Genomic DNA, 27,575 nt, shown 5'->3' on the forward strand with positions numbered 1-27,575 from the left:
AGCACTAGCAGAGGCCGCCAGATGTCAGTTGTGGCTCAGCGCTTGTACTGGTTACACGTGCATTTGCTGTTCGCTGATATTTTGTGTTCACTGTTGACTTTGTGTTTAATTTCACTGTGAAAATGTCAAAAAGAGCTGTAGATACCCCTATGGGTAACAATAAGAAAAAGAGAAGAAAAAGAGAAGGAAGCATCTATCATTAACAATAATTCAGAAAGTGGAGTTATTATAGAAGCTTGATCGTGGTGTGTCTGTGCAGCGTCTTACTGAAGAAAATAGTGTTGGAACTACCACTGTATATGATTTAAATAAACAGAAAGACAAGTTACTGAAGTTTTATAGTGACAGTGGCAGTCACATTCTACATTTATTCCAATAAGTCATTGACCATGTGTTTGATTCAGTTTGTTTGAAGCTGTGTATTTTTATGTTTTATTGAATGTTTTTGTTGGAAATAAAATTTCTTCTTGTCATTATTCCCCAAACCAGGGGTTGCCAACCTTTTTTGCACTGTGGACCGGTTTAATATTGACAATATCTTTGCGGACCGGCCGACCGGAGCGGGGGGTAGGGTTGCTAATGGACAAGAGTAGCAATCAAATACATTGTGTTTACCCCGAGAAAGACTACAATGACCATGAAGCCTTGCGTGGGCAGCTGTGTGCGCATGTGTGTACGTGCCGATTTTCTTTTCCACAAATCGTTTTTGGCGATTCTGTTCGGGTGGGGGGGGGGTGGAGTGTTAATCATGACCAGAATATAGGTGATAAGTGGCTAATACACTCAATTTCGTTTCTAAAAGGGTTTCTCTAACGAACTTAATATTAAACACACAGCGCATATTTTCCTCGCATGAATATAGTGATAAGTCAATTATCAGGGGAGCTTGAAGTAAGTATTGAACGAACTTCCAGTAGAAGTGGTAGAGGCAGGTTCAATATTATCATTTAAAGTTAAATTGGATAGCTGTATGGACAGGAAAGGAATGGAGAGTTTTGGGCTGAGTGCAGGTGGGTGGGACTAGGTGAGAGTAGCGTTCGGCACGGACTAGACGGGCCGAGCTGGCCTGTTTCCGTGCTGTAATTGTTATATGGTTATATAAGTCACTTATAAGTCAATAGCATCATAACATTTTAAGTAACGCTTGGATATTAAACACAGCACATATTTTCCCCGTATGAACATATAAAATCATTGCAACAGACCAATATTGCTGAATCAGTGGGAGCCCTAGGCTTGTTTCCCTGCAACAAGGAAGTGCCATCGAAAGGTGATGGGAGACAGCGATACTGGAAGAGGGTTCCTTATGTCCAGTCTATTCCGCAATTTAGTTTTCGTTGCGTTCATTGCAGAGATATGTTGGAAATGGAAGCAACGTTTTCAGTGCTTTCATGACTATCTCAGGATATTTAGCCTTGACTTTGATCCAGAATGCCGGCAGAGATGTTAGGTCAAACATACTTTTCAGCCCACCGTCATTTGCAAGCTCGAGCAGTTAATCTTCTTCCCACGCTGACATGGATGACGCACGGGTAATGACCTCGCATGCGTTCAAGATCAACAGTGGGTATGACAGGGAATGAGGAAAGGTGCAGCTGTCTCATATCGCCAAATCATATCGTTTCCTCGCGGCCCGGTACTGGTCCGTGGCCCGATGGTTGGGGACCACTGCCCTAAACAATACAGTATAACAATTATTTACATAGCATTTACATTGTATTAGGTATTATAAGTAATCTAGAAATGAATTAAAGTATATAGGAGGATGTGCATAGGTTTGGTGCGCCGCCGGGTCCTAAAGTCCACCGCACTGGGACTTGAGCATATGTGTTTTTTGGTATCGTTGGGGGTGGGGGTCTGAAATCCGAAAAATTCTGAATTCCGAAATGCAACTGGCCCCAAGGATTTCGGATAAGGGATTGTGGACCTGTATATGAACGAATAGATAAAAGTAATGAAATGTAATGAATGGTGCCTCCCAGCTCTTTGAAAGCTTTTTACAGATGGAAGATTAGAAAATTCTACCAAAGAAGACATACTTTTGGCAGTAGTACCAATCTCAGTTGTAGTAACAAAACTGGATACAACTTGTCTTTGATTTAACATGTTGATGGAAGGAAGTGATATTGAGCTAGTATACTGAAAATTTTGTTTTTGTAATTATGCAAATACATTTTAGTTCAAATCTGCTCAAATATACAATACCCCCTTGTAAAATTGAGATCTGAGTGATTCGGATATGTAAATTAAAATAACAATGAATGCTGTTATACTGTTTGAACTTCATGGAAAAGTTAATACAAATAGTGGTCTTCTGTTTGATCTAAACTAGTATTATATGTCTATTTATGGGATGTTAGGAGCACTGACAATGTCAAAGTTTATTAGATAAATATGGTTGCAGTATATACTTTAAGTTTTTAAATTTATCATTAGGAATTGGAATTGGTTTCTTATCATGTACGGAGATACAGCGAAAAGATTGTCTTGCCTACTTTTGCATACAGATCATTACACAGTGCATTGAGGTAGTACAAGATAAAGTAATAACAATGCAGAATAAAGTGTAACAGCCACAGAGAAATGCAATGCAGGTAAACAATAAGGTGCAAGATGATAACAAGGTATGTTGTGAGGTCAAGACTCCAACTTATCTTACCTGGAAATTATTTAATAGTCTTATAACAGCAGAGTAGAAGCTGTCCTTAAGCTTGCTTTTGTTTTGACCCTTTGCTTTAGAGTTGAACTAATAGTTGATCTATTCTGATAGAAATTGTTCTTTTTTGGGTTTTTGGAAAGCATACGTGAGTACTTTGGTTACTGTTCAAGTTGGACTTACTTCTTGATTGCCTATAGGCAAAATATATATAGTATTCCCTCAGATAGAATTCACAGGTTCCACAAAACTAAGATGTATTTACACAACTGTCTTACGATAGCTAAAAGTCTCAGGGCAGTTCACTGGAGCGTTATTCAACAGAGTTTGGCACAGGCAAAAGAACAGGTGATGAAGTGCAGGACTGAGCCATTGTGAAGTACTGCCAGTGCAATAGAAATGATAGTGAGTGAAAAGCAGAAAGGCAATGGTCTGTAGGAGAATGATCAGCTAAGGCACAGGAAAGGAAGGCTGGTCACTGCAGGAAGGAAAATAACTGCTGAACATGATATTCCAGCTTATATAAATTGCACAGTTTTAAAGGGCTTGAAGGAACAGAATAATCTGCATGTATCGCTGCAAGTATCATTGAAAGTGACAGGCCATTCTGAGCGATTTGTATGAAGGCATATAGAATCTTGAGATTCATAATTGGACGATAGAATATGAAGTATGGAGTTTTTGTTGAACCTTTGCAAAATAACAGTTAAGTTATGGTCAGATGATTGTATCCAATGCTGAACACCATTTTTTAGGAAGATATTTCAAGTCCAAGCTAAGAAGTGGAAAAGATCAACTAGAATAGTTGATCTTATGGTCTTATGGTCTAATAGTTCCAGATAAGAGATTTCAGTTGCAAGTGCAGACTGAAGAATCTACATTGCAGTCATTGGAACAAAGAAAGTTGTGGGCAGATTTGATTCAGTGTACATGATCAAGAAAAATCTGTCAGGGTTTTTAAAAAGAGAATTGTGTAGACATTTGAGAAAGGACTTAAACAGCTGTGAGGAAAGGGCAGAGGGAATGAGAGTAATGGGATTGCTCTTTTAAGAGCTGGCAGAGACTGATAGGGTGATAGGTTCACCAGTCCCATAACGATGTTAAGCTTCTATGTTTAACTGTAAGTTTGTAATCTGTAAATGAAGGGATCTCTGATTGAATGAAAGTAACTGCAGCTGAACATGGACATATACTTTACATTATAAAGTAAGGTTAAAAACTAAATGCTATATAGACTATGTTCAGAAGGTTTATTTTGGAATTATCTTTTCAACTGATGGAATCTATAAATAGTGAAGTACTCTTTCAAAATAGAGTTGTGCACAACCATTTGTTTTGTCTGCCTTTTTTGGTGGTTCATTCTCGCTTCTTGCTCTCAAGCTGTTAATCTCCCCTCTCACTGAGGCAAGAGTGATACCTCTCTCTCCCTTGTTAGTGAGAGAAAGTGCCTGTGGCAAGTCAAATTTTCAGGTGAGCTGTGGTTTTTGATGGACTGTAGATCATGGTCCACCTGGGGGCTTTGCTGTTGCTTGCATGATGGGTAATGGGGAGGCTAATGCTTTTCACTGGAATAAGTGGGGGAGAGGGAGGGTTGATGCTTTGCTATTGCTTATGCATGGAAGGGGGAGGGGTGGCTTGGGGTTCTAATCTTTTCCTGTCATTCATTCTTTGGGGGTTTTCTTCTGTTGTGTAGATATCTAGAGTAAGAATTTCATGTTGTATATTGTGTACATTCTCTGATATTAAATAGAACCATTGACCCAATTTTTGTGAGATTTATATGGTATTTTGCTTAGACTTGGCACAAACAGCTCCTAAGATTAATGGGTAAGATGTACAAGAGGCTCAAAGTATGTTCCATTTTATTTTTTTGATTGTTGAATCTGACATTTTCAAGGCAATTGCCTTTGCAGCTATGCGAGCATAAAACATAATTGCATGGTAATTACAGACAAAGGTCCTCACACTGAGCAACATATTTTGCTTTTGCAATAATGCTCTAACCCACCACTTCCCCAAAGGCTGCTCAACTTTTCATTTTAAGTCTTTTATATGAGGTTAAGCTTCATGGAATTCAGGTGATATGTCCAGACAAGGGGACTTCAACCTGAAACCTTAGCTCTGTTTCTTTTCCTACAGATACAGAGTAACTGTCCTATTGAGCATTTGTGTTTTTTTCCCTGTATTTTATATATCCAGTTATTAATTTCCTTTCAAAGTGTATTTTCAGTAACTTGAGTAAATGTGAATGCTGTTTTAGTTATAATTTGACAGTTTTACAACAGGCAGCTAATATGGATGTTCATCAGTTATCTGTCAACACCACACTGTTCTACAAGGTTGGTGAGACCTTAACTCTGCATTTTCTAAAGCATGGTGATCTTCACATTACAGCAAGTCATTTCACACTTTTTTTTGACTGTAGTTGGATTTAGAATATTACTCTTTAAATTTATTTGTTTTTAAAAATTATGCAATGTTTATCCGTATACAGTATATTAGCATGTGGCCATTTTGGAAAATATTCTGTTAAGCAAAATGTTGTAAATCGAAAGTACTGGACCAAATACATTGCCAGCACTGTATTTATTTTATATTCCCATGGGCAGAAAATGGGGCACTCTTTGAAAATATGTGACCCAAAGAATAAAAAAAATAATAAATCAAACTCACATATTACATAAAGTATCTATAGTTCAGTCCATGCAAGCTTATGATCGCTTGTCATTTATCTTTTACGAGTGGCCTATGTGATAAAACCTGTTTAGAGAAAGAACAACGAGAAATCTCTTTGAGACCTCTGCCACATATGGTTTATCTGCTGTTGAAATTTCAATCCCTTAACTTAAAACTTTAAATTATTTAGCTACATGTGTGCTATCTATACTCTTTGTGGATTTGAATATTAATGTCATATTTAATATTTTGTTTTTTAACACAATGTTCAATTATATAAATTTCTGCAAAAGTTGTAAGTACTGGCTTTCCTTTCAATCCTTTTGCGTCAGTAAGTCTGTTGGAACAGGATGACAGAGGAGGATGTCAGATGAAATATCATCTTGCTTACCATTAACGTAGCATGAGCTTTGCCTTTCTGTTATCATGATCTCACAACTAATCGCTGAACTTGCGTCCCATTGAAGGTAACTAAAGTAAAAAAACAAAAAAAAACAAATAATACAATACAAAGAAAAACATTTAAGATGTAAAAACTATCAGAGATGTAAGCATGAAGCATGACAGAAACAGAAAGGTTACTAAAAGGTGAGAGTTGCAACCACCAAGAAGATGACATAGGTTGCTATGTTTAGAAACATCAGAAGAATTAAAGTGTGATCAACCTTAGCAGTGAGTGAGTCAGAGGTAGTACTATTCTCCTACTGTTCCTTCAGTCATCTCTCTCATGAGCGAACAGAATTATTCAAGAGATGAAAATATTTACAAATAGTCTGTAATTTCTTTGAAGTATTTCATTCAGACAGTCTAAAACAATTCAATTAAAATTGTGCTTTATGTGTAGGATATCTCCTTACAGTACATCTGCAATGGTGATCAGAATCCTTACAAGATATGAAACTCCCATGAATATTATACTGTATAATTGAAATATGCGTTTTGATTTTGGGTGTTGTATCTTATGTTTTCACTAATATTTTTATTGTTATTCATTTGCATGATTTTTTTTGCGCGTGGGGAAGGGGTGTTTTTAAATGGGTTGGTTCCATAGTTCTTTGTTTCATGGCTGTCTGTGTGGAAGATGAATTTCAGGGTTGTATGCTGCATACATACTTTGAAAATAAAAGTACTTTGAATCTTCGAATCATGAAAATAAAATGGTACATTAAACATTTCAAATCTTTACTGACCATTAAACTAATTCAGTGTGGAGAGTGAATTAGCTGCTTTGGATATATTACCTAAACCTCAGGGACTACAGCAATTCAACAAGGCAGCTCATCACCACCTTCTCAAGAGCAACTAGGGATGGGCAAAAAATGCTGGCTTAGGCTGGCGATGCCCACAGCCCGTAAATGAATAAATTTTAAAAAATGGATTTCCCAATGCTTCAGTGTTGACCTCAGTCATGTGGATCCTAGGTTAGACATTCTTTTCTTTCAGTCTACTGCACACTGCTGTTTTATTATCACCAGTGAAGAAGGAAATCCGCGAAACAAGAGATTCTGCAGATGCACACAAAATGCTGGAGGAGCTTAGCAGGTCAGGCAGCATCTATGGAAGGGGAGGAGAAGCAGTTTATGTTTCAGGCCGAGACCCTTCATCTGGACTCAAAGTACTTCTATGCCCAAGGTGAAATTCAGCTTTTGATGTGGGAGTAAAAACTATCATGAGATCCTGCATTGGCATATGAACTTGTAGTTACTATTAGAAAAAAACTACTGTCAGAGGCCTCAGCAGAAAGATAGACCACATTTACAGTAACTTAACAATATCATTTTGCTAGAAAAATATTGCTATATTCTTTTCTCTGATGCAATGGATTCCTGCTAATTGGGCCATTGGTTAATCAGGGAGCTGCTTATTTGCAACAACTCTTTAAGCACAAAAACTAATCGAAAAAATTACACAGGTTCCCTTTGTTTAATTGGGGAACTATGCCACTTAATTGTCAAACAGGTTCTAAAAAGTGTCAGTCACGTGCCCTTGTGTGGTCATTAGACGCTACACCGTGCTTAGAGCGAACAATTTTTAAATGGTGTCAGTTGCGTGTGCTTGTGTTCAAATAGCAATGCTTTTTGTCACTGATAATTGGCGAGAAATAAGCAGTAAAACAGTTCAGAAACTGTTTTGCTCAGTGTGATTTCAAGCATTCAGGCTTGGAGATGCCTAAAATGGCTGGAAGTAGAAATGAAATGATTTCACTACTTCAGCAAATTAGGAACTACGAAGTCTTTGAAGGTATCGACAATCATCTTGAATGTTGCAATGAAAGTGAAGATTTGGAGAATGCAATTGTGAGAGTATTGCATGAAGGCAGTCCATTACCTGCACTACGTCTCTGTGCAGATTTTGTTTATTGCATTAACTGGATGAATTCCTCCATCGATAACTATTAGGAGCTGATACATAGTTTTATAGTACTGTACTATTGGCAGTGTTCTGATTTGTTCTGTATTTCATGTAAGTGCATAGTTTGTTACTCGGTTTTTTTTTATGCCTTTTTAACTATTTCTGTGAAGCCAGCTAATTGGGGCAGTTGCTTAATTGGGCCAAAATGTAACTGATCCTGATGTGTCCCACTTAACTGGAATCCACTGCGTTCAGATTGCTAGCTACTGTGTTATTCAGCTTAACACTTCATCTGTTGCTACACGTTAGAACGCAGTACCAATGAAAAGAAGTTTGAATTAAAAGTAATTCATGTAAATGTCGTGAATTACAATTTTATATAAAATAGTAGGAAAAGGATATTACCTCACTGGCTGGTAATTGTGATATCAATATACCATTCAGCTGTGGTTCAGTTGGTAGCATTCTCAACTCTGATTAGAAAGTTGCAGGTTCACAACTTAAAAATCTAAAATAAAAAGCTGATACCAGTTGTATAACATCAGACTTAAGAACAGCTTCTTCCCCACTGCTATCAGACTTCTGAACAAATCATCAGTTTCACATCTCTTTCCCGGTGACACTCTCATGTTCATAGACTTCTAGCTCTACTTCTCTAAGCTGTTCTGCCATTGTCACTTTCTTTGTACTACCTCAGATTAGACCACAAACTTATTGAAGATTCAGAAGTTCATTTTATTGTCAAAGTATGCATGTACAATACAACTCTGATATTTGTCTACTCCAGATAGCCATTAAATACAGAAAGACCGAGGATGTTGATGAAAGAAAAGGCATCATCTCCCTTCCTGCACGAAAAAGAAAAGAAACAAAACTCACAGACCTCAAAACTCCCCGCAGCAAAAAATAGCAACAATAACAGTCCCCGACCTCGTCATTCACAGAAAAGAACAGCGACAGTAGCACCATTTGCATCATTTTACTGTTTTATGTTCATCATTGCACAAGTTTGTATTTATGTATAATGTTAATTCTGTGAGCTTCTATGAACAAGGAACCCTAGGGTATTTGACAAACTAATCTAAGCACTGAGTATTGATGAAGGGTGTTGGCCCAAAACAGCAACTCTTTTCCATAGATGCTGCCTGGCCTGCTGAGTTCCTCCAGAATTTTGTGTATGTTGCTAATCTAAGCAGTCTCAGTGAACCAGTGCAAATAAATAGAATTAATTATTTGTACGTTTCCATGCATATATTAGTACAGTTTCTTTTAGATTGAATAGTAACCGAAATAACTACAGTAATTAAATGAACAATGCTTTTCCTATCCAAGTCAACTATATACTTTTAATTTCATATATAGTAATTTTCATCAGAAGTGAAAGTTTGGCAGGTTTTCTGATTATTTGGTGAAATTTACCTGAGGCATTAATGAATGGAACAATGACCAAGGCTGAGCATAGTGCAGTTCAACTTTCTAGTAGCAGAGTTTTGGCTGCATTCTTGAAGGGAGTGACTTGAGCCCAACCAGAGAGCATGGTAACAAAATCAGAGGTAATAGTTTTATAAAACAGCTGGTCTAAGGTGCATGGAGCATTATAGTATTGAGAAGTTATCTGTTTTTCTTTGTGCTGTAGAGGCTGTAGGACTGGAAACAGCTCAAGAATAGATAAGATGTTCATACTGCAAAAGGCTAATTTTATCTGAGACACTAGGTGGGAGAGGTGAAAGTACCCACAAAGAAGATGAGTTAATAGAAGGGGTTGAAGACAATTACAGTTTCTAGTACTGTCAGTGGAAGACTTTCACAGCTTTTATAATTTCTTCAGATTTTGTTTAGTGATCTGTGAGATTTTGTCTCTGGAGGATGTCTGCTCTGTTATACCTCTACACCAAATAATGCAGCTAAACATAGAAAGGAGTTCCATATGTGGAAACTGCTGGAAATTTTATTCTAATATGGGATCAGAAATATGCAAATATTTATTATTCTCCTTGGAATTTACATTGGAGTCTAAGCATTGCTCCGTGATAAAAATGCAGTTGTGTTTAGAAGTCCACTACCTAAATTGTTTCTTGGATTAAATGGATTCATGCTAATAGCATTTGGATTCTTGCTGTTATATCAATAAAAGGATGAGAAATAGGGATGCAGGATGAACCTTGGAATAGATTCCAAAAATCAACTAAATTTAAGTACAGTTATGGCACACTTTAACATTCATCCAGCATCCTCTCTGACTTTCTACTATCAGGCAGGAAACTCCAATGCATAAAAATAAGAATGGTCAGGATGTGAAACAGTTTCTTCTCTCAGGCCATTAAGCTTCTGAACTCCCTGCCACATCGCATTCAAAGTGTCACTGGTTAAGGTGTCACTGCACCTTACAATATTTAATTTATGAACTTTATGCATAATTCACCTGTAGATTTTATTTTTAAAAGTTATTGTCTGTTATGTATACAACTGTGCTTTACACTCTGGTTCAGAGAAATGTTTTCTCATTTGGTGGTATACATGTACAGTATATAGTTAAATGATAATAAACTTGACTTGAATGCAGATATGTGTAAAGGAGCTTACACACATCTGCATTCAAGTCAAGTTTATCTGGTGCTACAACTTATTTTTACTGTGATATTCTGGTGCTGCTGCAACTTATTTTCTGCTACTTATCTATTTAATACTGTTTTTCTATTACTGTCTTGTTTTTATCTACCGCTTTATTTAATTGCCTGAGAGGAAGCCAAACAGACTTTCATTGTACCTATGTATAATGACAATAAAGATCATTCAATTCAATTCAATTCAATTACCATGCAACAAGAAGAATTGTTGAATTTTAAATCTGATGAACTGAACTGAAAAACTGAACTTAGCAATCTCAAGGAAACTTTGAGAGTTGATTTCATTAAAGGAGTTAAAATAATGTTCTGAAGCCTATTATCAACATGTAAAGTCAGTTCGTGGGAGTGCACTTGAATTTTATCAATAATACTTTGAAACTGATCTACAGAAAACTTAAGGATCATTGTACAAGAGTCACAGAAAGTAAACATGAAGGTCCGAAGTTTTTGGAGTATGAAAGTAAGAGCTGTGATAGCGTCATGCTTTGATTGAGGTATAAATCAAGAAGGATATGTTTGAATCTAAGGAATTTTATCTAAGGAAGGATATGTTTGAATTGGAGAGGGTGCAAATAATACAGACACTAGAGACTACTAATACTGGAACCTAGCAATAAACAAGATGCTGGAGGAAATCAGCGGGTCAAGCAGCATCTGTGGAGGAGAATGGACAGTCAACATTCGTCATTCTGACTGAAAGATCAAGGGGAGATAGCCAGTGTAAAAGACAATGGGAAAGAGTGAAGCAAGAGCCAGCAAGCAATAGGTGGTTCCAGGTGAGGAGGGAGTGGAAATAATGACGGAGGCTGGAAAGTGATAGGTGAAGAAGACAAAGGGCTGCAAGTGCTGGAATCTGATTGGAAAGGAAGCTGGAGCATGGAATCAGGTTTAGGAGGTGGTGAGGCCAGATGGGAACTGTGGCGGGGGGGCGGGGCGCGGGTGAAGCTGAGCCATAGAATGAGTGAGTAACTGAAGGACAGATAAAGTGGGTTGAAGGAGGGGAAATTAATAGGGTGATGGGGGACTGGGGTGGGGGTAGAAAGAATTGAGTAGATCAGGAGAAGGGACAAAAGAATGGAACAGTTTTTGTGTTTATCTCCAGGATGAGAAGACTGTTCTAAGAGGAGAAATTGAATAGCTGGGTCTACTATCTCATTAATAAAATTGATATAATCTTAGTTTTAAAATTCTTGATAGGTTAGACAGTTTAAATGCTGAGAGGCTTTTCTGTCTGGTTGGAGAATCAGGAATCAGTGCCCAGAAACTGGAGTTCATCTTATTCTATACCCTAAATAGAGGCTGCAATTGCTACCTAATCATGTGACTCCCAAAAATTAGGGAAACTCATGAACAAACCAGCTTAAGAATTCATAGGATGATCTTATTTATGAATCTGGAGCAAAATTCTTATTTCCAGGTTTATGGATGTTAGCAGTCTGCAGTGCTTATAACTACTGTGTCACTGCCAAGCTGATCACTTTTTAAAGAACACTCTGTGACAGCAGAAAGTTAACATGGTGGAGAGAAAAATGGAAGATGGTAGGTAAAAGGGAATATAGTACAACCTTGCAACTCACCATAGGTAACAAACTGGACCTCGACCCCCTGTACTCCAACCCACACCATTGAAAGGTATGGAATCACCATGAAACCAGTGATCAGAATGTCTTGACCAGGAGTGTGATCTTTGTCCAAGGTATTTGTAGGGAATAATGGAGTACAGAAAATGAGTTTTATGTTCCAATGGAAAATCTTTATGTTTCTATGCCAATTTGCTACAGGCTTATCTCAGTGTTTTACAGTGAGTGAAAATTGCAGGTTGCTGTTCATTAAATAACATCATTATAAAACTAACTGATACTAGGCAAATGAGATCAGCACTAAAGAGAATCATCCCAGGCCATTTACCAAGTGATTGCTAATTAACTTGGAGTGATTGCTGGCATGATCTAATGTGCACAAAGCTTCTTTGTACATTAAAGCATAAGCAATTTCAGGAGTATCATTCTCAGGATATAGGTTCAGATATTTGGGGCTGAAATTTGGAGAAATTTAAGAAAACTTGTGCAATCTTTAAAGTGACATACCCCGGGATGCTGTGCTTGGTGGAGCAGTATATTCAAGATCCCAATCAGCAGATTTTAGAGGATTAAAAATTTCAAGGTAATGGGGCTACCTCAGGGTAATTGAGTTGGTGCGACGGTTTAGCCATGGCACTGAACAATGAAGCACGTAGGACAAGTAGAATGAACCACTCGTCATAATATTTCCATATTACCTTGTGATATACATTGACCCCACTAAGTCCATCGTATCTATGGAAGCTTGCATAACAATCACATTTCCCATCACTAATTTCTGCTGTAACTAATCTCTTAATATTCCTAATTTCCCCAGATTTACCTCCTCCCACTCCAAGTTCTTTCCAGCGTAGAAGTGATGACACCTAGCAAGAAACTGCAGTTCAAATCCAGATTCAGATTAGTTTATTGTTAAATACACTGGAGTGCAATATAATTTAATGCTCACGTGTAGCTCGTTGAAGTACAACATACTGTACATGATAATAAATTGGGATTAGCTGGGTGAGCACTATGGTTGGCATGGACAGGTTAGACTAAAGGGACTGTATCCATGCATGTGACAGCTATAGATACAGCAACAGTTAAGTGCAAAACAGCAGAAAGGTGAAAAGATTGTAGTGCTAACTGAAGTTGTGTAGAAAGAAATACTAAAATGACAATAACAGGATTAAAAGCAGAGGTAGAATTAACAGTCTGAGACCCACTGGGAAGATGATGTGAAGGAGGTGATTAGTTCAGAAGTCTGATAGCAGTGGGGAAGAAGCTTTTCTTAAGTCTAATCATCTGAGCTTTCAGGTTTCTATATCTTCTCCCAGAAGGTAGAAGAAAGAAAGGGTAATGGTCAGGGTAGCAGGCACCATTGACGTTAGTCCTCCTGAAGTAAAGCACCAGGGAGATGGACTGGATGGGAGTGATGAACCTGTGATGGACTGGGCAGATGAAACTGATAGAACTGCTCAGCTCTTCTCACAGCATCTGTGGAGAGAAAAGCAAAGTTTATGTTATAAGAACATAGAACACTACAGCACAATGCAGGCCCTTCAACTCATGGTGTTGTGCCGACCTTTGAACCTACTCCAAGATCAATCTTAACCATCCCTACCACGTAGTCCTCCATTTTTCTTTCATCCATGTGTCCTCTTAAAGTTCAAAGTAAATTTATTATCAAAGTATTTAGTATCACCATATACTACGCTGAGATTCATTTTCTTGTGGGCATTCACAGTAGATACAAAGAAATATAATAGAATCAATGACAAACTGTATACAAAGACAGACAAACAACCAATGTGCAAATGAAGACAAAATGGGCAAATAGAAAAAAATAATAAAAAGCAAAGAAACAAATAGATAGATAATATTGAGAACATGAGTTGAAGGGTCCTTGAAAGTGAGTGCATAGGTTGTGGCATCAGATCAGTGTTGAGGTGAGCGAATTTATCATGTTGGCTTAAGAGCCTGATAGATGAAGGGTAATAACTGGTCCTGAAGCTGGTGCTAATGCTCCTGTACCTCTTTTCCAATGCCAGTGTTGAAAAGTGAGCATGGTAGTCTAGGACAATGCAAGCTGGTGTCTTGTGGCAGCGCTCCTTGTACATGTGTCCTGTGGTGGGGAGGGCTTATCCTGTGACGAATGGACACTTTGGAAGCACTTAGGCTCTTGGGCATTGGTGTTTCTGTACCAGGCCGTGATGCAACTAGTCAGGATACTCTCCACTCAGCACCTATAGAAATTTGTCAATGTTTTAGGTGACATGCTGAATATGTGTACACCCCTAGAAAGTAGGGGCACTGCTGTGCCTTCTTTGTAATAGCACTTATGTGCTGGTCCCAGGACAAATTTTCTGAAATGATAACACCAAGAAATTTAAAGTTATTTGATAATTGTAAAAGAATCCTATATAGATCAATGACTTTTCATTATCAACTTTGTTTCTCTTTACCCTGTATGATCTGCTAGGATCTTTCAGCATGTTGTTTTTTTTCAAATCTCTTAGATTTGCACATTCCTCTACACATTTATCTTTGCCTCCTTTAGACCCATCATTGGCAGCTATGTTAATGTCTAGGTCTTAACTTTGAATCTCCCTTCCTAAATTTTCCTGTCTTTCTACCTCTCTCCTCCTCAAAGCCCATCACATTCACCTCATGACCAATATTTTATTTGGCTCTTTTAATAATGCCTTTGGCTCAGTGTCAGCATTATCTGATTACACTCCTGTGAATTGTCTCGGAGAGTTTTTTTTTGAGGTCCCAAGTTATTTTTCTGGTTTATACATATAAGCAGACACTTGAATTTGATTACTTTTGAAATATAACGCCCACTGTAGTTACTTCATAGTATCATCATAAGCTATTCACAAAGCATAATCAAGTGCTTAGTAGCAAGGAAAATGCTGGATATTGAAATTCCTTGCAAAGGAAGAGCAATGTAACAGATCCATGGTATCATTTTGGATCTCTGAGTTCATATTAACCCCTCAATAAACACGGCTAAAACCTGATATTTTGATTTGTTGCTTTGCTACCTGTGGAATTATTCTACTTGCAGATTAGCCACTAGTTCCCCTTTATTACTACAAATACCTTAACTTGTTTATTATAATTATAATGAGATCTTGCCAGTATCTCTAGTTTACAGATTGAAACCCTTCACTGCTAATTAAAATGAAAAATTACATGTGTTCGGGGTGTGGGATGTGGTGCATTGTTATTGTGAAGCCAGTTTACATGCAATAGGCAAGAATAGATTAAAAGCTCTCTTTCTATATTGGCCCACCTTAACTTGTATTTGACATCAAAATGGCTCTGTTATCCTTTTCTGACCCCAGCATGTTATGATTGCTTTCAGAATTGAGTATGGTTCTTAAAGAGTTGAATATTATGTCCTAAAACTAAAAAAAATGGCCAAAGCATTTTGGCTTATTTACCAGTGAATTTCAAGATAATTAATTGTAAATAAAATAAGAATGATATCATGCTGTAAATACAAACTGTATAATCATATATCCGATTCCAGAAATCTAACAAAAGCAAAATGAGAAATGGCATCATGTCCAAAAAAACTGCAGACACATGTACACTGTCACTTGAAAGTAAGTAGCTTGTTTCATTGCTGTTTCAAATTAAGTGAAAAATATTTTAGATGCAGTCTTTGAGTTGCATTGGAGGGTAAAACAACATTAAGTAGATGAGAGTTGGAGCAAGTCCTTTTGTTTTGCTCCAGATTCTAGCATCTGCAGCCTCTTGTGCCCCATTAAATGGCTAAAAGCTGGAGGGATATATCCAAGGGATTAAGTATTCAAAAAGACTTAAATGTTCCAGAAAATATCAGGTTATTATCCCCAGAAAAGGAGTTTCTATTCATGACATATTCTCAATCAAAATGAAAGCACAGTTTGAATTTTCTCCCAAATTACTTCCCCATTCAAGTCAAGTTCAAACTTATTGTCTTTCAACTGTGTACATGTGTACTACCAAATGAAACAATGTTCCTCCAGACCAAGGTGTACAATACAGTACATGTAGCATACACACAACACATAAAGTAATATTACCACAAATAGATTAATAAATAATTAATATATTGCAGAAGGCTGACATTTAGTATAACGTGAATTTACGATCCACATGAAGACGTATATAGTATAACGCTACTGGCACTTCATACATGATAAGACCTGGGTGGTGGCAGGGTGTTCAGTGGTCTCATGGCCTGGGAGAAGAAGCTATTTCCTATCCTAACAGTCCTTGTCCTATGATGTGGGTGGTGGGGGTCAGAGAGTTCGTGGGACGAATGGGAGGGATCCTTGTCAATGCTAAGGGCCCAAGGGCCCTGCATATGCAGTACTCCTGATAAATACCGTATTTCAGATGAATATCTGATCGGTAAAAGAGAATTCCAAATGATACTCTCAGCAGTCTGTGCAATCCTTTGTAAGGTCTCGGAGACAGATGCCTGCAATTCATGGACCAAATAGTGATGCAAGTGGTCAGGGCACTCTCAATGGTTCTCCTGTGAATATTAGTTAGAATGGGGGTGGGGGGGGAATCGCTCACTTCATTCTCTTCAGGAAGTGGAGGCACTGCTTTGCTTTCTTGACTAAAGAGGTGGTGTTGAGGGACCATGTGGGATTGTCTGTAATGTGCACTCCCAGAAACTTGGTGTGCCTAACTCTCTCCACAGAGGAGCCATTGATGTGGAGTGAGGAGTGGTCACCCTGCGCCTTACTAAAGTCCACAATTATCCCTTTGGTCTTGTCCACATTGAGACTCAAGTTTTGTTGTGCTGCACCATTCTACAAACTTCTGTACCTCTTCTCTGTACTGTCTTGTCATCATTGTTGATGAGGCCAACCACTGTTGTGTCATCAGCAAACGATGACTTGGTTTAAGCTGGATCTAGCAGTACAGTCATGCATCAGCAACATGAACAGCAACGGCTGAGCACACAGCCCCAGGGAGATGCTGGTGCTCAGCATGATGGAACTAGAGATGTTGCTGCCAATATGGACTTACTGTGGTTTTTCTGTCAAAAAAGCCAAGATCTAGTTGCAGAGGGAGGTGTTGACATATAACTCCATGTCTGGAATTATTTTTCTTTTCCCCTTCTCCCTGCACACGACTACCTGAATTACAACTAAACAGTTCAATGCTCAGGGCTCTCTAGTTTGCTGCAAGTGAATTGATCACAGTTACTCGCCATTAATGAAAGTATGTCAAGATTCCGTGATCATTGATTTCACAACCCAAGGGAAAAGCACCCTTTCTCATTTCTTTCTAGATAATTGCTTTTTAAATAATTCAAAAGTTCACAAACTGACCAATTCTTTCTAAGCATTGGCATAGAAATAGTAGACTATATGGTAGCTTCCTCCACTATAGGATATTAATAAATGACAAAACAAGGTAACCATGTTCATTAGAAAGGTTGCTTGTTGACCCCATAGTCAAAGATATTCATTCAGCTCGTTATTGAGCTCATAACTTGCATAAGGGGTCATCACTATAATATGGCCAATACAGTTAGTTTCTTTGCTGTCTTGCACTAAAACACTCATTAAAGGCATCAGAATGTTTTCAGCTACTTTACAGACTCATTATTTCACTGTGTGCTGCTGGGTTATTGTGCTGTCCAACCATTATACACTTCACACTTTAAAGCAACACTTGCTGTATGGTGAAATGAATTATGCTAAATGTGTTATCGTTTATAAGGATTTGTGATAATTTTCCGAGATAAATAGTTCTGTTAATTTAGTTCAGCAAGATGGACTTTCTGGGATGACATGAGCCAGAGGATATGTTTAACTATGTGCTCTCGCCAAGTAAATGTGTCTTGTCAGCCAGAGTTTCAGTTAAAGTATACTTTCAGCTGACTTAGCAGTTTATCAAATACTTTATCAATTACCAAAATGTGACATCTACAGGAACATGATAAACTACAATAATTGAAAAACACGACTTTGCCAATTGTAATTTTATAAGTAAACTTTAAGAAGTGATTTCATATGTTGATGATGTGGCAAGGTGTAGTGGGATATGTAGAAGAATTGAGGTTGAGTTTTTTTCACACTGTTATTTTTCTCTCCCTAATAAATTAGAACTTGCACAGAAATTTTAACCCTCCCCCTCCCCCATTTGGTAGGGCTAAGCACCCTGAATAAATGTATGTATGTGAACTGTATGACGAAAATTCACTTCCATTAACTTCAATGGTATGACATTTTAGAACGGAAGTAGACAATATAATATGTTTAATATTTCTAAAAGAGGATGAATTTCTAAGCAGAAATGTTTGGGAGTTCTCTCAGTCTGACAAGTATTACAATGGGATAATAGAACGTGCAACACTCAGTTTGACTTCACAAAGCTTATAGCTTCCTGTGGTTCTGGATCATTATTTTAGGACATTAATGCAGTCAGAAAACTTCAGAACTGTTTGATATCTAACTGTTGCCTCATTTATCATGTTCAAAAACTGAGATTTGTTTTAATGAAATTAATTGCTGCCGTTTCAATGGGAGGAATTTAGCTGGTGTCACTGTTCTATCGCATGCCTCTACTACTTAACGTTTTTTCCCCAGCTGTCAGTTTGATCATCCCCTGGTTCCAACAACAAAGTACATTTAGCTGCGTAAACGTTGTCTGTATCAATAAGGGACACTTGGAGATACAGACAACGTTTACACTGGTAAATGTCTTTTCCTTGTAGTGTTTAGGTCCTAAGTAGAAGTCAAAGGAACCAGCAAGTTAGTGGCTTCATTTTGATTAATTATAGTAATCACCTTCTGTTAATTAGTATGTAATAAGATTCTAACATGATGATTAAGCCTGTACAAGGTTGTAGAGCAACTTGGGAATTCTTGTTCAAAATTGTTACATTTCCTGACGAAGGGTCTCGGCCTGAAACGTCGACTGTACCTCTTCCTAGAGATGCTGCCTGGCCTGCTGCGTTCACCAGCAACTTTGATGTGTGTTCCAATCTTTAAGTCATGTCTCAAGTTGCTTGTCGTCAGTATTACAACATGTTCTTTTTTACACAATTGTACTTGAATGAATCAATACTATTATTTCAACCAATGTCTTAGAGAACTGATCAATAATTGTGTTTTTCCTGAAATAATGGACTATATTTTCATCTGATGCTCAGTTGTGGGACGGTGGAGAGGTGGTTGTTATAAGGTCAAGAGCCCATAATATTGAGTTTCCTAAATTTCCGCAGTATTGGCTTCATTCCTCCTCTCAATAATATATTGCCAAGTTCTTTTTCAGTGGTTGTGTAATTGACAAGTTGAAGACCCAGGAGTTTGGTGGTGGATGTAAAGACCTGCTTTACAAAGCTGAAATCCTGACATTAAGAGTGAGGGGTACAGTGGGAGAATGAGAGCATGGGGGCAGGAATGAAGTCCAGTTTTGGAATGTGAGTTGAATTTTGTATCTGGCACCAATGAGGGCAAAGATGGCTATCTGATTTGGGGGTGGAAGAGATAATAGGAGAGGGTGTCATCTGCAGTTTGCTCAGCCTGGAGTGAAAACCTCTGCACTTCTTGGCCACAGGCTGTGTTCAGCTTCTGGATTTTTAGTCCAATATGAGTTGAGAATTGAACGATTATTCAAGTGCAGGTGGACAGCCTTATAATATTTAACTGATGAACCTACTCCCATTATCAAATTTGTCTGTACTTTCTCTATTAAAATATGTGTTGGTTGGGCTTAAAGAAGCTTGAACTTCTGTTTCAGCAACTTTAAGAGTTAATATTTAGTTTAATGTTTGTTGAATGGGAAAAAATGAAACAGCTTATCATGGCCAGCTTAACTAAAAATCCAACAAGGGCATTGTGGTTAACACAACACCTTATCGTACAGGCGACAATACAGCATACTTACCTCCTTTAAGGAGTTTGTACATTCTCCCTGTAACCGCATGGGTTTTCTTTGGGTGCTTCCTTTTCCTGGAAAAGGGAAAGGGACACTTTTTTAAAGAAAGGGGCTTCCCTTCCTCCACCATCAACTCTACTCTCAAACGCATCTCCCCCATTTCACACACATCTGCTCTTACTCCATCCTCCGGCCACCCCACTAGGAATAGGGTTCCCCTTGTCCTCACCTACTACCCCACCAGACTCCGGGTCCAACATATAATTCTCCAAACTTCTGCCACCTCCAACGGGATCCCACCACCAAGCACATCTTTCTCTGCCCCCTTCTGGCTGCTTTTCGCAGGGATCACTCCCTACGTGACTCCCTTGTCCATTTGTCCCCCCATCCCTTCCCACCGATCTCTGTCCCGGCACTTATCCTTGTAAGCGGAACAAGTGCTACACATGCCCTTACACCTCCTCCCTCACCACCATTCAGGGCCCCAGACAGTCTTTCCAGGTGAGGCGACACTTCACCTGTGAGTCAGCTGGGTTGATATACTGCGTCCGGTGCTCCCGGTGTGGCCTTTTATATATTGGAGAGACACAACGCAGGCTGGGAGACCGTTTCGCTGAACACCTATGCTCTGTCCGCCAGAGAAAGTAGGATCTCCCAGTGGCCACACATTTTAATTCCACGTCCCATTCCCATTCTGATATGTCTATCCACGGCCTCCTCTACTGTCAAGATGAAGCCACGCTCAGGTTGGAGGAACAACACCTTATATTCCGTCTGGGTAGCCTCCAACCTGATGGCATGAACATTGACTTCTCTAACTTCCGTTAATGCCCCTCCTCCCCTTCGTACCCCATCCTTTATTTATTTATTATTTTTTGTTTTTCCCTTTTTTTTCTCTCTTTTTTCTCCCTCTGTCCCTCTCACTATAACTCCTTGCCTGCTCTCCATCCACTGGGCTCCCCTCCCCCTTTCTTTCTTCCAAGGCTTCCCATCCCATGATCCTCTCCCTTCTCCAGCATTGTATCCCTTTTGCCAATCAACTTTCCAGCTCTTAGCTTCATCCCTCCACCTCCTGTCTTCTCCTATCATTTCGGATCTCCCCCTCCCACTTTCAAATCTCTTACTATCTCTTCTTTCAGTTAGTTCTGATGAAGGGTATTGGCCTGAAACATTTACTGTACCTCTTCCTATAGATGCTGCCTGGCCTGCTGCATTCACCAGCATTTTTTGTGTGTGTTACTCAATAGTGTATTACAATAGTGATAGCTCAGGTAATGATGCAATTAAGTTGTGTTTATTCCTGTACTTATTAAATCTATAACATTTAAAATGCACTATTTGAGTACCAGTAATGATTCTCAATGGTTAACACTGTTATATCATTTGATAATATGCACTTGAATTACACTGTAATTCTGATGTGAGTATCTTAATAACTATATTGAACAGCATATTGTAGAATCAGGGAGGGTGTATTCTGAACTTCACATGCGTATTTTAAACATTTTTGAATGTAGACAATTTAATAGAGATGACCTGAATATATCTGTAAACAACAGGAATTCTGCAGATGTTGGAAATTCAAGCAACACATCAAAGTTGCTGGTCACCTGAATATATGTCTTTTTTTTGTGATACCTTTGTGCTTGCCTAATAAAACTTAAGAAAGTATTTCCCTCACTGGTTGTGCTTTAACATGCATTATTTTATCCTTACAGTAGATGAGTAGAAAAAAAGAATAATTGTTTGTAACATGTAAATGTACATATTTTCTGTTTATGCATTGCAATCCAATATTTTTAATCAGTGTGAAAATTAGTGGTAAATTTATTGAACCAGTAAAATAGAAAGTTAATTCTTTCAACATGTTGATTGTGAGGTGAAGTTCATTGTTAATGACTTGTAATTGAAAGCTTTCATTAAATTTGCTGGCCCTGGGTATGTGTACAATCCTGTTTTTCTTTTTTACCTTCAAATGATTATTATATTGCTGCCATGGGTGTTTGTTGCGAGCAAATTGGCTGTTGCATTTCCGAAGTATTGTGAATCACGAGTAGAATATCTTCACTGTCAAGCCCAAATAAATCATCAGCATGTAATGTGGATGTCTCTATCAAGGCTAGTATTTATTTATTTAGCACTATAGCGCAGAGTGGCCCTTCCAGCCCTTTAAGCAGCGCTGCCCCAGTTACCCCCAACAATGCCAATTTAACCCTAACCTAACCACAGGACATAATGAGCAATGAACATAACTGACACCTCTTTGGACTGTGGGAGGAAATATGAGCACCTGGGGAAAGCATGCATTCCAAGGGGAGGATGTACAGACTCCCTGCAGAGGATGCCAGGATTGAACACTGAACTCCAACTGCCCTAACCTGTAATAGTGTTGTGCTAACCGCTGCACTACCATGACATCTTGTTCTTCATCTCTCGTTCCTGGGGTGAGTGGCTTACTTAGGTATTTCAGACTGAGCTATTACTTATTTTGCCAGCCCCTGTGTGCTGAAAAACTGCTGGAAAAAATCAGAAGTAAAATTTCTTCACAGGATCCTTCTTTATTTTTTGTTTCCACCACTCCTTGTGGTAACAAGGACTGTATTCTAAATATTCATTTGATTTTGCATGTTATGTTCACCAATGAAGCTCAAAACTATTAATGCAAGTGCTAATTTCCCCTCCCTCCAATTTCTTATTCTGACTTCTCCCCTTTCTTTCCCAATCCTGATGAAGGTTCTTGGTCTGAAGAAGCATTGTCTGTTTATTCCTCTCCGTAGATACTGCTTGACCTGCTGAGTTCCTTCAGCACTGTGTGTGTGTGTTGCTTTGGATTTCCAGCATCTGCTGAATCTCCAGTGCTTTTGATAGCCATTATTAAAACTCAGTGATAACAATATAAACCAATAGCACTAGAAACTGTTGAATGTGGACCAGTTGTTCTCCTGGATGATAAAGGAGTACAGAAAGGCCATGTCTGAGATTCAACATACAGTATTTTTTCTGAATATGTGTATAATAAGCATAAGGTAAATAAGAAATGGAGGTAAATCTCAGACAATGAAACATTTGAGTATTTTAACTTTGACTGATCTCCCTCTTGTCAGAATTTTCAAAGTTTATCATTTGTTCTATTTCCTTTGGAGAATTTGTGATAAAATTCAAGAACATACATGTTTGCAAATCTGAAGACAGAGATGTAAAAAAAAATCTGTGTGTGACATGCAAAATGAGAGGTGCATTGCAAATAATGGCTCAGAACTGAGAATTTTAAGCTGATCTATCTGTTCCTCTGCCTCAGTTCTGGATGTTCCTTCATTTGGAGTCTGCAAACTGTCATTCTTGAAAGCATTTATGAGCAAAGATGATGTTCACTTAGCATCTCTCTCATCTCTAGAGCACATTATTTCAAATGAAATTTAAAAATGTTATTTCGTTTAATATTCTCCTAAATTAATCTGAAGTACAACTCCTGGATACCAGGCAATTTTGATGTCTTCACCTTTAATGTGTGAGTTGATACAGTCAGTGCCAACAGCTAATTATTTTTAACCTCTCATACCTGAACCCAGTTCCATTGTTACTTATACACAGTTGAATGAATAAATAGCAACAGTTGATGTTTCAGGCCGATACCCTTCACCAGGACTCTTGAATCATGCTGAAGGGTCTCGGCCCAAAACATCGTCTGTATTCTTTTCCATAGATGCTGCCTGGCCTGCTGAGTTCCTCCAACATTTTGTATATGTTACTTGGATTTCCAACATCTGCAAATTTTCTCTTGTTTGAATGAATAAATAGGTAACTTTCATTAAATTCTTAGTTTATTTTTACTGTCGTCTTAGCTTCAGGTTTCACAGACAATTTCATTGCTTCTGATTCCACCTGGCAGAAATCAGTTAATTCAACACAGACTGATGTTTGACCTCAAGGCTTTCCCATCCTCTTCGCTTCAGCAACACATAATACAACCTGCTTAGTAACAAAGCCATCAACTTGTGTGTATGTTAATTGTCTGCAGGGACAGGGTAAATTGAATTTGTCTGTCCAGAGTCTTGTGGCCAAGCAGTTCACCAACTGGTGTTGTCTAGTGGGATATTTATGTATTTTTGTTCAGCATTTGTTTTTCATCTACTGCACAGACTTGTGTTTGGCAAACTGTGATCATTTTTGTCTTTGCAAATGCATCTAAAAGCAGTCTGGCTATGTATATGAGGCAACATGAGATTTTCCAGATTGACATTTAGTTGGAATTCCAAAGGAACCAAGCATTTTTAGGTCCCATCAAAGGCACCAGATCCTGGAAGTCTGAAATAAAAGCAGAAAATGATGGAAATACTTAGCATCTTTGGAGAGAGAAACTGATTTATTGTTTCAGGTTGATGAGATTTCATCAGAACAGAGAATAGTTAGAAAATAAGCATGAGAAATGGAGTGGGGGTGTAGAGAGAATAAAAGGAACCCTGTAAAAATGTAGAGATTGACGCAAGTGTTTCTGGAGAGAATGGTGAAGACTTGCTAACCACAGCTGATTTGTCCAGAGGGGATGTGTGTAAAAGAACAAAAGACGATAACAAGTATAAGAAATTATAGGCCATTTAGCCACTCAAGCCTTCTTTGCTGTTCAACAAGATCATGGAAAGACTTCAACTCAACACCATTGATCAATCATTACACACTAAATTTTTATGTCTCCATGTAAGACATTGGTGAGGCTACACTTGAAGTACTGTATACCATTTTGGTCACTCTCTTATAAGGAAGATGTTTCTAAGCTGGAAAGGGTGCAGAAAAAAATGACCAGAATGTTGCCTGGATTTAGGAGCCTGAGATACAAAAGAGGTTTTGTAGACTAGGACTTTATTCCCTGGAATATAAGAGATTGAGGAAGTGAACCTGACAGAGGTGTATAATGTCTTGAGTGGCATAAAAGAAGACCGCCATATCAAGCGGGCGGCGGGGTGAGAGGGCTTTGGCTCAACGGGCTTCGGTGGTAACGAGGCGTGGTGGGTTTACCTGTGTTATTGCGGAAAGGAAGTATGTGTGTGAGGCCGGTATTCTGTGCTTGGTGTCAGATGTGGGAAGTCCTGGAGTCTCCCAGCCTCCCGGACAGCCATATCTGCACCCAGTGTGTCGGCTGCAGCTCCTAAGGGACCGTGTTAAGGAACTGGTTTTGTAGCTCGATGATCTTTGATCAGGGAGAGAGAGGAGGTGATAGAAAGGAGTTATAGGGAGGTGGTCACACCAGGGCCACGGGAGACAGACAAGTGGGTAACAGTCAAGAGAGGGAAGGGGAAGAGTCAGGTACTAGAGAGTATCCCTGTGGCTGTCCCCTGAACAATAAGTACTCCTGTTTGAGTACTGTTGGGGGGGGACAGCCTACCTGGGGGAAGCAACAGTGGCCACGGCAGAAGGGTAGGGAAAGGAAGAGAAAGGCAGTAGTAATAGGGGACTCTATAGTTAGGGGGTCAGACAGGCGATATCCTGCAGTGGGAGGGAGAATAGCCAGAGGTCATGGTACATATTGGTACCAATGACATAAGCAGGAAAAGGGAAGAGGTCCTGAAAACAGACTATAGGGAGTTAGGAAGGAAGTTGAAAAGCAGGACCGCCAAAGTAGTAATCTCGGGATTACTGCCTGTGACACGCGACAGTGAGTATAGGAGTAGAATGAGGTGGAGGATAAATGTGTGGCTGAGGAATTGGAGCAGGGGGCAGGGATTCAGATTTCTGGATCATTGGGACCTCTTTTGGGGCAGGTGTGACTTGTACAAAAAGGACGGGTTGCACTTGAATCCCAGGGGGACCAATATCCTGGTGGGGAGGTTTGCTAAGGCTACTGGGCAGAGTTTAAACTAGAATTGTTGGGAGGTGGGAACCAAACTGAAGAGACTGGGGAAGAGGAGGTTGGCTCACAAATAGAGAAAGCTTGGAGACAGTATGAGAGGGAGGATAGGCAGGTGATAAAGAAGGGATGCAGTCAGATCAATGGTTTGAGATGTGTCTATTTTAATGCAAGGAGTATTGTGAACAAAGCGGATGAGCTTAGATCGTGGATCAGTACTTGGAGCTATGGCGTGGTGGCCATTACGGAGACTTGGATGGCTCAGGGACAGGAAAGGTTACTTCAAGTGCCGGGTTTTAGATGCTTCAGAAAGGACAGGGAGGGAGGCAGAAGAGGTGGGGGCATGGTACTGTTGATCAGAGATAATGTCACGGCTGCAGAAAAGGTGGACGTCATGGAGGGATTATCTACAGTGTCTCTGTGGGTGGAAATAAGGAACAGTAAGGGGTCAATAACTGTACTGGGTGTTTTTTATAGGCCACCCAATAGTAACAGAGATATCGGGGAGCAGATAGGGAAACAGATCCTGGAAAGGTGTAATAATAACAGAGTTGTCATGGTGGGAGATATTAATTTCCCAAATATCGATTGGCATCTCCCTGGAGCAAGGGGTTTAGATGGGGTGGAGTTTGCTAGGTGTGTTCAGGAGGTTTCTTGACACAATATGTAGATAAGCCTACAAGCGGAGAGGCTGTACTTGATTTGGTGTTGGGAAATGAACCTGGCCAAGTGTCAGATCTCTCAGTGGGAGAGCATTTTGGAGATAGTGATCAAAATTCTATCTCCTTTACAATAGCATTGGAGAGAGATAGGAACAGACAAGTTAGAAAAGTGTTTAATTGGAGTAAGGGGAATTATGAGGCTATCAGGCAGGATCTTGGAAGCTTAAATTGGGAACAGATGATCTCAGGGAAAGGTACGGAAGAAATGTGGCAAATGTTCAGGGGAAACTGTAAGGAAGATATTGATCCAGTTTTTCTGATTTTTGGCCTTGCGTTGGTTCAATATTTGTGTGGCATCTCTCATTATTATAAAATTGCATTGCATTTCTCAAGTTAGAAATGTCAGAGAGGGTATTTCAAGATGCCAGAGAGAGTATCTTGTTCCAATTTTTATTGAGTTATGCAAAGACACACATAGCTCCTCCACTATGTATGGATGCCTGAATTTGGTGGCAAATGTGGACCTTTTTTGGTGATTTTCCAGGACAAAAATCAACTGAACCTGCACCTAAGTTAATAAGACCACAAGACATAGGAGAAGAATTATGCCATTCAGCCCATCAAATCTCCTTCTTCATTCAATCATGGCTGATTTATTTTCCCTTCGAAACACATTCACCTGGTCTGAGACAGGGACTTCAGAGTGCTTTGACATTGCTCTATATAGTTCAAACGTAACTTTTCTAACATGCCTCGCTGAAGTCCATGTAAACAACATCCACTGCCTTACCTTCATCAAATTTCCTGGTAACTTCCTTGAAAAACTCTATAAGATTGGTTAGACACAATCTACCATACATGAAGCCATGCTGACCATCCTAATCAGACCATGTCTATCCAAATTTTCGTATATCTGTTCCCTTTGAATACTCTTCACTAACTTTCCCACAGCTGATATCAGGCTCACCAGTCTATAATTTTCTAGTTTATTCTTAGAGCCTTTCTTAAACAGTGGAACAATATTAGCTATACTCCAATCCTCCGGTACCTCAGCTGTCACAAAGAATGATTTAAATATCTCTGCTAGGACCCCTGCAATTTCTGCACCTGCCTTCCACAGGGTTGAGGGAACACCTTGTCACGCCCTGGGGATTTATCCACCCTAATTTGCCTCAAGTCAGCAAACACATCCTCTACTGTAATCTATATAGGGCCAGTGAAGCCAGTGTTGCTTTGCCTCACTTCTATAGACTCTGTGTCTGTCTCCTGAGTAAATAGAAATGCAAAGAAATCCAT

The 27,575-nt window shown here is 39.0% G+C and overlaps 1 protein-coding gene and 1 long non-coding RNA gene across 4 annotated transcripts in view; one reads left to right on the forward strand and one right to left on the reverse strand.

Moving 5' to 3' along the window:
* Positions 1-27,575, forward strand: part of stk3 (serine/threonine kinase 3 (STE20 homolog, yeast)) — a 581,025-nt gene that overhangs the window by 503,473 nt on the left and 49,977 nt on the right. The gene's annotated exons all lie outside the window — the stretch shown is intronic.
* On the reverse strand, positions 1,640-19,820 carry LOC134352641 (uncharacterized). Its single transcript, XR_010019429.1, has 3 exons — positions 19,785-19,820; positions 5,724-5,803; positions 1,640-1,673 (listed from the first exon to the last, which is right to left on the reverse strand). It is a non-coding gene; the product is annotated as an uncharacterized LOC134352641 (long non-coding RNA).

This window comes from Mobula hypostoma, chromosome 1 (assembly GCF_963921235.1).
Source record: "Mobula hypostoma chromosome 1, sMobHyp1.1, whole genome shotgun sequence".
Taxonomy (NCBI): Eukaryota; Metazoa; Chordata; class Chondrichthyes; order Myliobatiformes; family Myliobatidae; genus Mobula; species Mobula hypostoma.